The sequence below is a fragment of the Manis pentadactyla genome, chromosome 11 (assembly GCF_030020395.1).
Source record: "Manis pentadactyla isolate mManPen7 chromosome 11, mManPen7.hap1, whole genome shotgun sequence".
In the NCBI taxonomy this organism is placed as follows: Eukaryota; Metazoa; Chordata; class Mammalia; order Pholidota; family Manidae; genus Manis; species Manis pentadactyla.
In genome coordinates this window covers 29,310,233-29,324,191 of record NC_080029.1, presented here as the reverse complement: position 1 = coordinate 29,324,191, position 13,959 = coordinate 29,310,233, and the positions used below count along the sequence as shown (strand labels likewise).

Genomic DNA, 13,959 nt, shown 5'->3' with positions numbered 1-13,959 from the left:
AAAGACAGCTGATTAGCAACCTTGATTCCATCTGCAATCTTTATTCCCCTTTGTCATGTAACATAACATATTCTGAGGACAAGGACTCGGACATCTCTGAGGTGCCATGATTCTGCCTGCTGCAGCCCATAACTGGTAGGGTTAGGGCCAATGGACTGAAGTTACTGAAAGTCCATTTTCAGTCCAATCCAAAAGTTCAAGAAATAAAGAGCTTTTTAATAGTCAGAACTGCCTAAAGGTGAAATTGCCTTCTTTCAAAGATACTGAATCCCCAGTTCCTACAGGGTTTCAAGCACAGGCCAAAAGGCCATTTCATCCTAAATAAGTGGTTACCACATGCCAAGCACTCTGCTAAGCACTTGTCATCCCTTATATCACTTAATCTTCTCAAGAGTCCTGCCAACTACAAGTTATTATTTTAGAGAAGAAAAATCTGATGCTCAGAGAGACTCAGGTGAGAATCCCTGTTCTGCCTGATATTAGTGGCATGACCTTAGTTACTTAGCCTCATCGATTCTAGGAACCCTGTCTGTAAGATGGGTAGAATAATAGAACGCACTTCAAGGGATAGTTGTGAGGATTCACTGTGACAGTAATACCATCTAACTCATTGGTCTGTTGACTCTTAGATGAAATATGCTTAGCCCAGCATCTGTCTCCCTGTAAAGATTCAGTAGTCTCACTATAATTCAGCACCTTATGCTTAGTAGGACATAGTGGACTCCTTGGGTATCTGCCCAGCACCTGAGAGCTTTTCCCAGTCAGGCTATGGGCCTCAGGCAGCCATGTTTCTCCTCTGTGTCCCTGACCTCCTGGCCATGGCTGATTGGACCAGTGGCAATCACCTCACTCAAGCCAAGCCAATAGATGTTCTCTCCCAGGAATCAGAAATCAGATCCCTGACAGACATTTGACTCAGTCTCTGAAGGTCACTTTCCTGGCCTTGATGATGTTCACCATGCGTACCAAGGAACTGAGAAAAATCAGTCTCAAGAGAGGATTAAAGCAGTTGCCCAGAAAGGACCTGAAAGAAGAGATGGAGGAACCGGACAGCTGTTCACACCCTCTTTCCCTCCCCTGCTGACTCCACCCCAGTGCCACTTACGTGTTCTTGAGACACCCCTGTGTCCCAACATGTCTCTTTGTCTCAATATAGTGGCCTTGAGTTGCTATCTGTTGTTTACAACCAAAGAGCCTTAATGCACAGGTGTTCACAAACATTTGCAGACCACTGGGGCCGCTCTCTGTTCATCCACTGGGGGCATATTGGTGCAGAGGGGTTAGGTGGCTCACACACTGAGCCTGTGGCAGAGCCAGGAGCAGAACCTAGAACCTCCTGGCTGCCAGGGTTCAACTCTGCCCTCTGCAATTTGGCTGTTTCCAAATCTATTTCTTCAGCTCCAGTTCCTAGGGTTTGAGAAACTAACATGACTGGAAGTGGGGAGGAGCTGGGGACTGGGAAAGGTCCCGAGATTTGGAAGGCATTCAAAGGAAATTTCACATTGGGAGACCAAAAACCCATTCAAGAGGCTAATTTTGATGCAGGATCTGGGAATCTTCCAACAGCACCTGGGTCTGCCTGGATGATGCCGGGATAAAGAGCCAGGCATTCATTTGCATATATGCAAATGAGGCCTGCCACAGCTGTCCAGAAGCCACCTCTGCTAGGAGCAGCCTGCTCAGCCGCTGGAACTGCTTTCATCTGTCTACTCAGCCTCGGAAGAAAGAAAAACAGGCTTGCCAGAGATTCCCACCAAGCCCACAAGGACACAGAGTCATCCCAACCCTCAGAAGCAGGAGGAGCAAAAAGCTAAAACCGCCAGAGTAGGAAACTGGGGCCTCCCTCCTGCCTTCCCCCCACCCCCACCTGCAGCGGGTCTCCCTGCTGGGCAAGAGCTGAAAGCCAAATCGGTGATCCAGGATTCTAGCAGCGGGGCTGTGGGGTGGGCTTCCCCATGTGCCAACAGGGGAGCTGCACCCTTCCTGGGGCCCCCACATCTCCTTTTCCCCCGTCCTCAAAAGCGACCAGGCCATTCCTTCTCTGCAAGGCCTTCTCTTCCTTAGCTGAGCCCAAGGAAAGAAGAGACCAGACAATTGGCCTGGGGGTTGGGAAGCCTGACCTGAGTTCTCTACCTCCTTGGCCAAGTCTCAGCCTCCATTTCCCTTTCTGTAAATTTGAGGGAAAGGGGCAGGGAGCTTAGAATTCATGTTTTAGCCAAGAAACTCCTTCCCCAACAGCATCTTAGATGGACCCACAAACAGTAACAGCTGTACTGCCCTGGTGGCCGCAGCACCGCGGGGATGAGGGGACAGCCAGCCCCTCCCCCCACTTGTTCATCTTGGGGAGCCCCTGAGCTGCATCAGAACACACTTTGAAAACCATGGGTTTGCCGGTCCCTAAGATCCCTTCCTGCTGCCAGAGACTGCTATTTCAAAGTGAGTAATGGCCACCTTACAAGAGGAAGAGGAAGAGATGGTGGGACTGAGGGTGCTTACAAGGATTTTAAATAACAGCAGACCTGAGACCAGCAGGCAAACCGTGTGGGTAAGCGCACACTCTGCCCTCCAGTGCATGTTCGTGGAACTGCCCTCAGGAACGTCCTGGTGGAGGCCCTCAGCTTCCCGCCACAGCTGCCCTGGCCCCACGGCCTTGGGAGGCATCCTGAGACCAGCCAGCAACCCTAGGAGGACTCCCCACCCCTCTCTCAACTTGTTACTGCCTTCCATCTCTCCCCCTACTCTCCCCACCTCCCACTTGCCCAGCCCAGCCCAGTCCATCCCTGGGAAAGTTCTTGAACAATACCTGCAGAACGGGATCAGGTATCCTGGGGGGAGCTGGCCCCCACGAAAACACAGATGGTTAATCCCTGGACAATTCTGGGCTTCCCTTCCTTCCTCCCTCCTCCCCTGGTCCTCTCTGTTCCCACTCCTGGGCCAGCCCCCCGCATCCCTGCTCTTCTGACAGACATCCTTTTCAGAAGAAAAGGTGATTTGCCCTGGATGGCAGTTAACTAGTCGTGGGACCCGGTGAGTCCTTCTCCCTCTCTAGGGCCCAGTTTCCTCATCTGGAAAATGAAGGTGCATTGACAAGGGGTGCTTAAGCTTTGGGGGTGTGACAGATCCCTTTGGGAATCTAAGGAAAGCCAGACAGACACACACACACATGATTTTACAGACAAGTTGGAAGCCCATCCATGGACTAGAGAAAGGCTCTCCAAGGGTCCTGTCCACACTGGAGTTCTGAGGCTTGGACCCTGGCCCAGCAACTCCACACCACGCTAGCTGCACCACCTCAGTGTCCGGGGCTGGAGACCCCAAAGGGCGTCCCAGGGTTAAGCCAGGCCAAGCACCCACCTGCACTGGCCATTCCGGCTTCCTAGCCTCTCCTATCTTCTTCCCCAACCCTGGCAGGGGCTCTGTTCCCCACTACCCCCATCTTTAGCCCTCCCCAAGCCTGCTGCAGCTGCATGAGAGAAATGACACGGAAGACGGGAGAGGAGAGGAGGAGTGGGCTCCTCAGTATGCAGGGCAGAGCAAAGGGGCCGTGACCTCTGGCCCCTCCCTCTCACCCCCAGACCCTCTAGGCGTGTGCAGCACACCTGCCCACACACCCCTGGCATCTGACCTGACCCAACGGGTCTGTGACCTGTCGCCATCGGCAGGTTTCACTTGGAGCAACAGGATGTTGGTCTGCAAGCCCGGGCCTCTCTCACCCCTCCTCAAACCCAGGCTGCCCAGCACGGTCCACAGCACCAGTTCACCACGCTGCTACTCAGCAAGCTGAGGCGCTCTCCTTTGCAAGTTCCCAGCTTTGCTCCCTCACAGGCGGCTTTCCAGGTTGGACCCCAGCCCCAGGCGGTCCTGCCTCAGCTCCTAAAACTCCTGTCCACACTGGCCAGCCTGGACTACTAGCCATATTTTCCTGTATCCACACATGTGCCTGGAATAATCCCTCTCCTTCCTCCTCCCATCACCTATGTCCAAATTAGCTGAAACGCCACCTCCTCTTGGAAGTCTTCCTAGCTTTCTCTCCACTTGGAAGTCCTCTCCCCACTCCCCCATGTCTCCTGGCACATAATCTGACAGCTCCTGAGGCCTTTGCCATGCTCCTCTCATTTCTTTGGATGAACCTGACCATGGAAAACCATACAACTATTTAGTGGGCACTAATCGTATGCCAGGTATAGGGCCAAGAGCTTTACCTCCATTGTCTTCCTACAAATAAATGCAAGATATGAGGTAGATGTAATTATCTCCATTTAGAGACAAAGAGGCAAAGCCACAGCTTTCTGACTCCCAAGCCACGTCCTTTCCTCGGCCCTACCACACTGCCTAAGTTTCTTAAGGGAACTTTCATCTTGAGGGCAAGATCTTCTTCATCTTTTCTCCTAGATAGAAGCTATTGCCATGTCTGTCATTAAATGGAGGGAGAGAGGGTGGTAGGAGAGAGCGAGAGGAAGAGCCACAGGCACAGGCACCAGACACATGTGACTGATGTTCACCGTCACAGCAACTCTACAAAGTGGGTGTCACTACCCTTATTTGTACAGATGCGGCAATTGAGGCTCCTGGAGGTCACGTAACATGCTCACCGACGGTCACTGTGAGGGCAGCGCTGGCCTTCCTTCCAAGCGTTCTTGGGCCCCAAAGCACTTCCACCAACCCCTGCTAGTTGCACTGAGACAGGGATGCACTTTTCTGGCGCCCACCTCCAGCCAACAAATGGGTCCCCAAGTGTTAGAGGCCAAAGACTTGTATTTTCTTACTGACTTCCATTATGTAATTGCAACTGTATTCCCAGGGTAGTAATTTTGGACTCAAGTCATAATTAAAAGCATACAGAAGTACAGTGTATATTTTTTAAATGGCATAACTAGAGGAAAGTTAATGATTTTATGATACAACAAAAGTACAGCAAAAAGATCACCCCAGAAGCTGTATTCCACCCCACTCCAGAATTAGATCTAGTTGGAGGACAATGGCCTTGATTCTTGCCTAGTCCTTTAAAAATCAAAGGGCAGTTATAAACCACCAGTTTTAACCATGTCCTTGTAGGTGCTTTTTATCAATGGCTTTAGCCTGTGGTTGTTTGTTTAGGGACTAATCTAATAATGTATTTTTTTCAGGGTCCTTCATGAACTCTTTAAGAAGAAAGCTGGTCTTTTTGCCCTAGAGAAGCATGGAGCTCATTTTCATAGTTTCTTTTTTCTCTAAGTGCAGAGTGGATTTCCTTTAAGAGGAACAGACGGTGGCCCATTTAATATAGATCCTGTTAATAATGCAGAGGGACTTGAAAGAGTTGGGTTTTAAGAGGACCATAGAGAGAGACGGGTAAGGCCCGGCCACCCAGTTCTCCCTACCCAATAGAGCTGCCTTCCCCCTACAGTCCAGGACCCAAGGCAGGAGATCTGAATTTACCAGGGCCTTGCCCCAAAAAGACCTATGTATGTGAGGCAAACTGGGCTCCACACCCCACCCTACTGTATTTCCTCTGATTTGTTCATTCATTCATTCACTCATTCATTTGTATATCCATCCATCTAGCCACCCATTCACTCATTGAACATGAACTAGGGCAGTTGGATTCAACAGTGAACAAGACACAACCTGTACCCTCCAAGAGCTCAGTCTGATGGGGGAGGAGGCCAGCAAGAAAGCTGACAAATGGGGCAGAGAGTGCCAGGTGCTGTAAGAGAGCTCTACACCAACCAAGGTGGGGGCTCTGCAGAGGAAGCAGCTGCTCCCTGGGCAAGTCAGAAAAGGCTCCACAAGGAGAGAAATCTGAGTGGAGCCTCAGAAGCGTTTGTAGGTGGACAGACTATGAGTGCGAGAGGGTGGGAGCATGGAGGATGCTGTTATTCTAGATAGAACACAATTCAAACATAATGACAAAAGAGAATGGAAGGTTGGAGAAGCTCTGAGAAGATGTGGGAAATGAGGATTTTAAGAAACCACCTAAAAAGGATTCAGACTAAGCTTTAAAGAGCTGAGACTAGCTTAGGAGCTATCCCTTGGGAGGATGCATGGACGGTGGGAGAGGGAATAAAGGTGACAAGTATCCAAGTGTACACATCAAACAAACTGGCAGGAATGTTTCTGGAAGACCCCAGGCTCATCTCTCCCACGGTAAGGACTCTGAGAGCCTCCCCAGGAGCCCTCAACTTCAGAAGGTCCTCTGTACAGTCATGATGGCAACTAGAGTTCCCTGGGAGAGTTTGCCCTAAATCTGGGAGGCAGTCGGTGTCCTAGTGCCCAAGACACAAGTTCCAAGTCCCCCAGAACAAAGGGGCCTTTGTTCACATTGCCTGCTCCACTTGGAAAGCCTACTCCCAAATTCCAAATCACTGCTATTGAACTCCTACACATCCCTCAAGCTTCTGCTCCAATACACCTAGCCTGTCTGAATATGTCCTCCCCCACTGCATACATTCAGGACATACATCTGTCATTCCATCCTAAATTAAAGTCACTTGTACGTGTGTTAGTCCTTTCAGCCAGCCCGCTGTTCTAATATTGCTACTGAGCTCTGTGTATCTTCCAAGTTTTCAGCCCATAGTAGATGGTTAAGTTTCGATCATCAAAAATGGCTTAGATGACCCTTCTGAGCATCTCTGTGGACACAAAGGACCCAGAGGCATGAGAGGAGCATAAAGGAAAGACAACTGAGCATCTGGACCCCTGTTGGGCCCTCCTCAGCACCCCCAGCCCCCAGGGAGGCCCACTGGAATTGTGTTTTCCCTCTGTTTGGGGTTGTGCCTGTGTTTAGTCCCCAGAAGGCCTAGCATTATTTTCCTCAAGGTTTCAAGGGGGTTGAGGAGCGTTTCATATTTCTCTGTTTGGCAAATAGTCTGTCCCCTGCCTCCCCTTGCAGGAATCAGGAATCCCAGAAATTAAAGCCAGAGGGACTCAGGTTTCTTTCTGAGGAGGGGCTGTGGCAGCAGATGCCAGTCGAGCTGGGAAATCCAGCCAGGAGGTGTGGGGTGCAGGGCACCAGCCTCGGGTTTTCTCTGAAGGGGTGGAAGTGAAGGAAGGAATGGCCCTGGATAAAAAGCCTCAGGATGCAGAGGGCAGGCTGGGTTCCCTGCCCAGGGCAGACTCCTCTCTTTCCAAGCCAAGTCTGGCCAGCGGCAGCCATCCGCTCCCTCCTGTGGGCACATTTCCCTTTGGGTGGAAAGGAGAGAGCAGATGACAGAGCTTTCTGCTGCGAGGGGGCAGGAGGAGCCAGTCCCAGTCGAGAGAGGTAGGCCGGGCCCAGATGCCAGCAGACGGGGAGCGGGAATGGGTGGAGGCCTGGGAATGAGCTGGGCTCTGGAACAGAGGCTCGGAGATGGCAGGCGGGTGCTGTGTGAGGAGCAGAGCTGACACCTGAATCTCCGCTTCACCCCCTGGAGAATGCTTTAATGAGGCGCACAGCTGTAATCTCACAGAAGGAGCATTAACAATGCTAATTACCTAAAGTTTAGCCCGAACATTCTCAACCCACCTGCCTTGGGAACAGGCTGTTGTCCTGGCCCTGCTAAAGCACCGATGGGCTGAGGCTCATGACAGAGGAGGTGACAGCAGGCCCCACGGCAGGCCCAGGTTGGGGGTGGGGGCAGGAGTGGGAAGGGAGGGTATAAGTGTGCAGGCTGCAGGGACACCCCCCACTTTCAAGAGAGGGGGAAGTGGAACATCCTGCTCATGCCACAGGTGTTCCTCTGCTCTGCTTAAGAGAAACCCAAGGGAGAAGCCCCGAGGGAGGCCAGGCCCCTTTTGGAGAAAGCTGGGCACAGGCCCTTGTCCATTTGTACCTGGCAGAGAGTACTGGGCCTAGGATGGCCTCCCATCAGTACACCGCCTTCTGCAGCCTCAGGGGATACCTTTGTGTCCCTGCTACCAGGTATCCCAAAAGATGCTTTCAGATTGTTGTGGTTTTGGTATTTTTTAAGCAGTAGAACCTGCAATGTAGGAGACAATGGAATCAGAGATGTGCTGGGCAATGGGTCTTAGGCACCTTATTTCCACCCCTGCCCACCCCGTCCAGACCTCTGGGCATCGCCCAGGTCCTTTCCAGAAGTCTGGGCCCTGGAAAACCAGTGTTACAGAATACTCCAGAGGGCCTCTGACTCAGATGAACTCCAAGGCTGCAGGACAGGATGGTGCTGGGGCACAGATCCGCCTGGCCGGGTGGGCTCTTACCCAAACATGCCTGCATTAAGGGCAGGCTTTATAGAAACTGGAGACTGTCTACAAAAGTCAAATCCACCCCAGCGGGATAGCCCAAAACTTGGACCTTCTGACTCTTCTCTGAGCATTCTTTCTGCTCCCCTAGAAGGGGAACCCACATTTTTCCTTAGACTCTCCCATTGGTCCCTTCTTAGTCCTCACCATTCATGCTTTTTCATTCCCCTACAGGAAGAACAAAGGAAATCGTTTCTGCTCTTCTTTGCCTGAGCATAATCCTGGTCCCTCCAGTTTTCCCCTCCCTCACCACCCCTGTGACTCCCAGGAGCACCATCAGGTTCCCGTCTGTGTTTGAAAACTTCCCCAGGCCTGGCCCACCGTATGCATCTATTGCCTCCTGCAAAGCCTGCTCTCTGCAACTGGTGGCATGAGACTGGTCTACAAAGCTAGGTTCCCTGGAGTGAAGTGGAAACATCACAGCCCTCTGTGCAGATCAAAGGCCTGTTTGTGGGTGTTTGTGCGATCTTCTGCCCAGACTTTGTCACAAGCATAAGTCCCCCGCTGCTGGAATGGGCAGTTCAGGGCAGCCAGTGGAGCCTCCACCAAGCCTACTCTGGGTGAAGGCCCTGCCTTCCTGCTCCAGCCCCCGGATGGGGATATCACTCCCTCTGTAGAGACGGCTCAACCTGCCGGATGGCCCAGGTCTGCAACAACAATCAATGGTTTCTCTGCTAGAAATACCCCCACATACTGTGCTTCAGAGAGGACAGGCTGAAGACACACAGTGACTTACTGAAGAGTGCTTCAGCACTTACTCAGCAGAGGGACCCAAAGTGACCTAGTGTTTCCCCACCGCCATGTGCACCTACGTCTTACCAAAAAGCATGAGTAGATTCTGACTAAAGGCGCATCAATTGACAGAGACCAGAAGTTCCCGCCTGTGTTCTACCTCCCCGGATTTCCCCCTGGACACCATCCATATGTTGTGTTATCACCTGTCTGGTTTGTAAGCCCATAAGGGGTGGGGCCTGATCTTCTCTGCTGTTTCTCCAGTGCCTAATGCGTAAAAGAGGCTTCACTTACTTACTTATCTCATATTTGTTCTGGGAAGACGGACTCCTGGCTTGCAGCCCCAGGAAACCACTCCCTGTTTGTTCTGGGAGCCCTTCTGCTCCTTTAAGGTAGTTGCTAAGCAGGCTGGGACTCTCAGGGCAGCTGTGTCTCCTGTGAAGAAGCCTCCTGCCCCTTGCCCAGAGCAGCCATCTCTCTGCCTTTTATGGAAGGCAGTTTCTGACCCTAGAGGGAAGGAGCAGTGACTCAGCGGGCTTCTAGATGGCTCTGAGCCTGAGGTGTCTCTTTCCCGCACCTCAGCTGTGAGTCATCTCTGAATCATCAACCTCCCTCCCCCAGAAGTTCCAGGGGGCTCTCTTCAGAATGGCATCCTCTCAGAGGGGTCTTCTCAGATGAAGCTCTTGGTGGCGCTGCCTGATGTCCCCATGCAAGCTGCTGGGACCGTGGCTTCCCCAGAGCTGGTGTATGATAGGGTCAGAATTATGTCACCAGGAGCCACTGAGACCTGGAATGTGTTGCCCCTGGAGTCTCCTTGCAAACATGTGAGCCCTGGAGTTTCTCTGGAGCCCGACACACATGCATGTGTGTACACACACACACACACACACACACCTGTGCCCTCACACGTCCTACCACTGCACACCCCAGTGTGGAAATGCTCTGCTCCCACAGGATCCATACATTTGCAACTCATTTTCTAAAGATTGGTAGGGGGAGGGCCAGAATAACCAGAAACTCCCAAGAGTTTTAAAACCTTTTATTTGTTTACACATTCTTTAAACTGCAGACAAAAAAGATTTGCCACACAGGTTATCAACACTGCTAACCAACCACAGAACAAGATACTAACCACAGCAAAGAGGGGACAGGGCCTGCAACTCAGTCTTTGTGTGAACATGCAAGGGGGCCGGGATGTCCAAGGGCCCCCAAAATGAAGGCAGCTTTATGCCCAGAGGGCACTGGCTCTAGGTCCTGACCTCTCCACAGCCCCCCTCCCAGAAACTGGTCAGGACAAGAGCAGGATGGGAGAGGAGGCCTGGTGCACTGGGCGGACCTTCCAGCCAGCCCTCTAATGCAGGGGTTCCCTCTGCCTCCAGGCAAGTCCTGGCCAGTGAGTCCAAATCAGGATGTGGGCTCTTTCCATCCTGGAGATCCTCCTGGAGACGGACACATTATGCCAGCTCTCTAGGAAGTCACAGAACCTGCCATCCCCTTAGAACGGTGGGAGATGTGGTATGGCCTCACCTCCAATACTGAAACACGAGAGATTGGGATACAGCCCTTAGGGCAGAAAGAGCACAGCACTTTTCACAGAGCCACAGAAGAGTGGGAACTTGACACACAGGAGATAGAAGCATCCCCGGAAGACAGCAGGGTGGCACACACACACCTGGAGACAGACTGCAATCACATCACACACCTGAAGGACGGGGCAGGGGCTGGGGGCTTTTGTTGTCTGCTGCTGTGGTTGCTTCTAGATGAGCCAATGGCAATCTCTTCTTCAGACCATGACACGAAACTTCCTAAGTCTGTAGACTTTCTCTCTAACCTCATGAAAGCAGTGTCAGCCTCAGTCCTGGACATTGTCCAAAGTACCCAAGCAGCTCCAGGCCAAGACTGAGTTGTCCAGTCAGTGGGCAGCAATGTGGTATTGAAACCCAAGGGCCGATGGGGAGAGAGTCCAAGGAAGCGTGAATGGAAGACCCTCCCTAGCAGGCATTTCTACACTGGAAGTCAACTCTCATGGCCATTCGTTTATGACTAAGAGTTTCATAAAATGTTGGGGGTAGGAGGGTAAAAGAGACAAGAAAGCATTTTGTAACAATAGGGATATGCTATTGAAATGGCTTTCCTCTCATGTGCCCACACCTGGCAGAAAGTAACCCCAGGTTTGCATCCTCTCTGCAGGTCTGGAGATAATAAATGGAGACACAGCAATAGGAGATCATTTCTAGGGTCCCTATTCCAACTGCAACCCAGAGCAATCTGGGGACAGTGAATTCCTGAAGCCACGAGGCATGAAGGTCTATCCACCAGCTGGAACAGGGCAGTGAAGCCTAAACTAACTGCTTCCCAGACTCCTTGCACTTTGACTGAACCAAAGGACTTCCATGCCCTTCAAAGAATCTTCACAGGCATGAGCTTCCTCATGCAGCACTGGGATAGGCATCTCCTTCTAGGGGACCTCTTCATCCTTTCCACCCCAAGGGCCAGGGCCCACCCCGAGGAACCCTCACCAAAGCCACCAGAACCAGCCTTCACCTGAGAAGCACAGTGGGCTTTGGGCAACTAGGTAAGAAAACCAATTTCTTTTGACTTTCTGGTGGAGAAATTCTGTTTCTTGGATTGCAGAAGAGAATGTTCTCAAAACTGGGCTTTAAAATTGCCTTCAGCCTGAACATGTTTGGAAATTGGGGAGCAGACCTGGTTGAGGACTGGCTGTGTGCTGATCCTCTGTGTGATGTGGCCAGACCAGGCTCTCCCCTAGGTCTCCACTTCCTGATTGGTGCAGCAGGTCAGCACCAGGCTGGGAAGGAGGCTGAGGAGGCTGTTCTCAACCAAGGGCATAGTCGAGATGGCGGGGGGGTGGGGGGCCTCAGAGCTCAGCCCACTGCAGAGCTCTTTGGCCTTGAGTCCATCTCTCACAGAGACTGGGGGGCCTGTGAGCTCAGGGTCCAAGGCTGGCTGGCCTGGAGGTGGTGCTGCCAGTCTGGCCTGGATGGGATCCAAGTCAGACGGCCTCTCCCCTCTCCCCTCCACCAGCACAGGAGACCGGGTGAAGCTAGGTCACTCAAAGGAGGCTGGGTTCAAAAGGACCTCACCCACAGGCTTTCAAGTGGATGGTGGATCAAACCCCAGAATGCATTTCAGGTTCTCAAGCACTTTAAAACCAGACTCACAGGCAAGTGTCATAAAAGCTCGTGTCCCTGAGTCTCTCCAGAGGTCACCCAAATTCTGCTGTCCTGTGCTGTCCAGGGACCTTCAGAGCCTTCCCTGGGGCTTCCCCTACAGAAAAAGCAAGGGCTGCTTTAGGCCAGCCCTGAGCCAACACCCCCCCATGGGTAGACACATGACTTTCCCCAAGCCCAGGCATTTAACTTGAAAGCAAACTTGGTGAGGCTTCTTCAGGGAATAACTCGAAGCTGAAATCTGGCTGCGACAAGTGCAGAGAAAAAAGGGGATGGAACAAATGCTGTCAACACAGACAACAGGGAGACGACAAAGCATGAAGCCGGAATCTGACAAGCACAGGGCAGAAGGTGGGCACAAGAGGCTTCCTGGTGTATTGACTTTGGGCTTCTGGACACACAACCCCGCGCCAGAAATGCACATGAGGCCAAGTCAGCCTGGCTGGAGTCTCTGTGGTAGTCCACCCAGTCTGAGCATGAGGCCCCCATCCAACCATGCCCATTTTTCTAGTGGGGACTGAACAAGACCATTGTGTGGGTCACTTTCCACCTCTGATCAGGCCCTGCCAATTGCACCTCCCTGCCTACTACCCTGGAGTCCACAAGCAGCTTTTGGGGACAGCCTCAGTTCCCTTTGGCTGCTTGACCCATTACAACCCAGGTGCCTTCATTGTCTCACTGATGTTTATGTTAAGGATGGTCAGCTGCCAAGGGCAGCCGGTACCTGCGAAAATGGATAAAACCAAGTAGGCTGAGGTCAACTGTGTTTTTCCCTCCAACTCCAGAGGGTGGAAATAACTGGATGCTTTAGCTTGCTCATCTTCTGTCAGTGAAAATACGTGACCATAAGTAGACCTAAATACACATACACTTTCCTGATGGCATGCTACCTGATGTACGATCAGAATGTCTTGGGAGAGTGTAATTATAGGGCTGAATAGCAGCTTGAAGTCTGGGTCAGGATACGGTTTATTTTTTCAGCTCCTACAGGAACTAGTGCATTGCCCTGCTGGTCAGTGCCCTGCCATGTGTTTCAGTCAGCCTGCCCAGCAATCCTCCATGGCTGGCAGAAATGTGTTCATATTCCTTCAGAGGAAAAATGCCCAGAGTGGGCAAACATGGTAAATGAGTGGGGGACGACTAGGATGGATCCTTTTCCCAGCCAGAGGCACAAAGACTGCCTAAGCATCCGACCACTTACTGCCACAGCGTGACTTCTCTGCTTTCCAATGCCATGTGGACCACATGCATGGGTAAGCCAGGGCTACGCTATCTCCAGCCACATGCTTCCCACCCACTCTGCTCTGAGACAACCGTTCCCTATTTTCATGCTCTCCCTTACGTATTATGTAGCAGTGTTTCTTTCCTTTTTATCTAGTGCCTAATTTAGGCCTCTTCAACTGCATGTTGCGAATGTGCAGGGGGGTATATTTTATTTTTCTTTTGGGCCACTGCTTCTACCCACCACCAAGCCACCCTTCAGCATCCCGCATGGCAGGAGGGAGGCGAGGGGAAAGTGCGGGACAGAGCAGGCAGGCTAAGCAAGAGAACCACGGTCTCAGGTGGGGAATAAACAGGTGAGCGCAAAGTCAGTAAAAACCACAGCCCCAATTCTAGCTATAAAATCTTTGCATCCCTTTGACAGAAAGCAGAGTCAAGACTTTCTTTTTTCCAGATCTCCAACTAGTGCCAAAAGTCTTTCCCAGAGAAACAGAGGTGAGTGAGGGGGAGAGAGGAAAGGGTCCTTGCAGCCAACGGTCCTCCAAGCACAAGGCTCCCTCCACAATTCGCTATGGCTGGACAGGGCTGGAGGCTG

The 13,959-nt window shown here is 51.8% G+C and overlaps 1 long non-coding RNA gene across 3 annotated transcripts in view; it reads right to left on the bottom strand.

The window, feature by feature from the left end:
* Positions 1-9,424, bottom strand: part of LOC118926343 (uncharacterized) — a 30,063-nt gene extending 20,639 nt beyond the window's left edge. For 2 of the 3 annotated variants that reach the window (XR_005030426.2, XR_008992446.1), the window contains exon 1: positions 9,251-9,424. This is a non-coding gene — a long non-coding RNA (uncharacterized LOC118926343). Of the gene's footprint in view, positions 1-9,158 lie in introns of all 3 variants that reach the window. The other variant, XR_005030427.2, reaches the window with a different exon arrangement.
* Between the last annotated feature and the right edge of the window lie 4,535 nt (positions 9,425-13,959).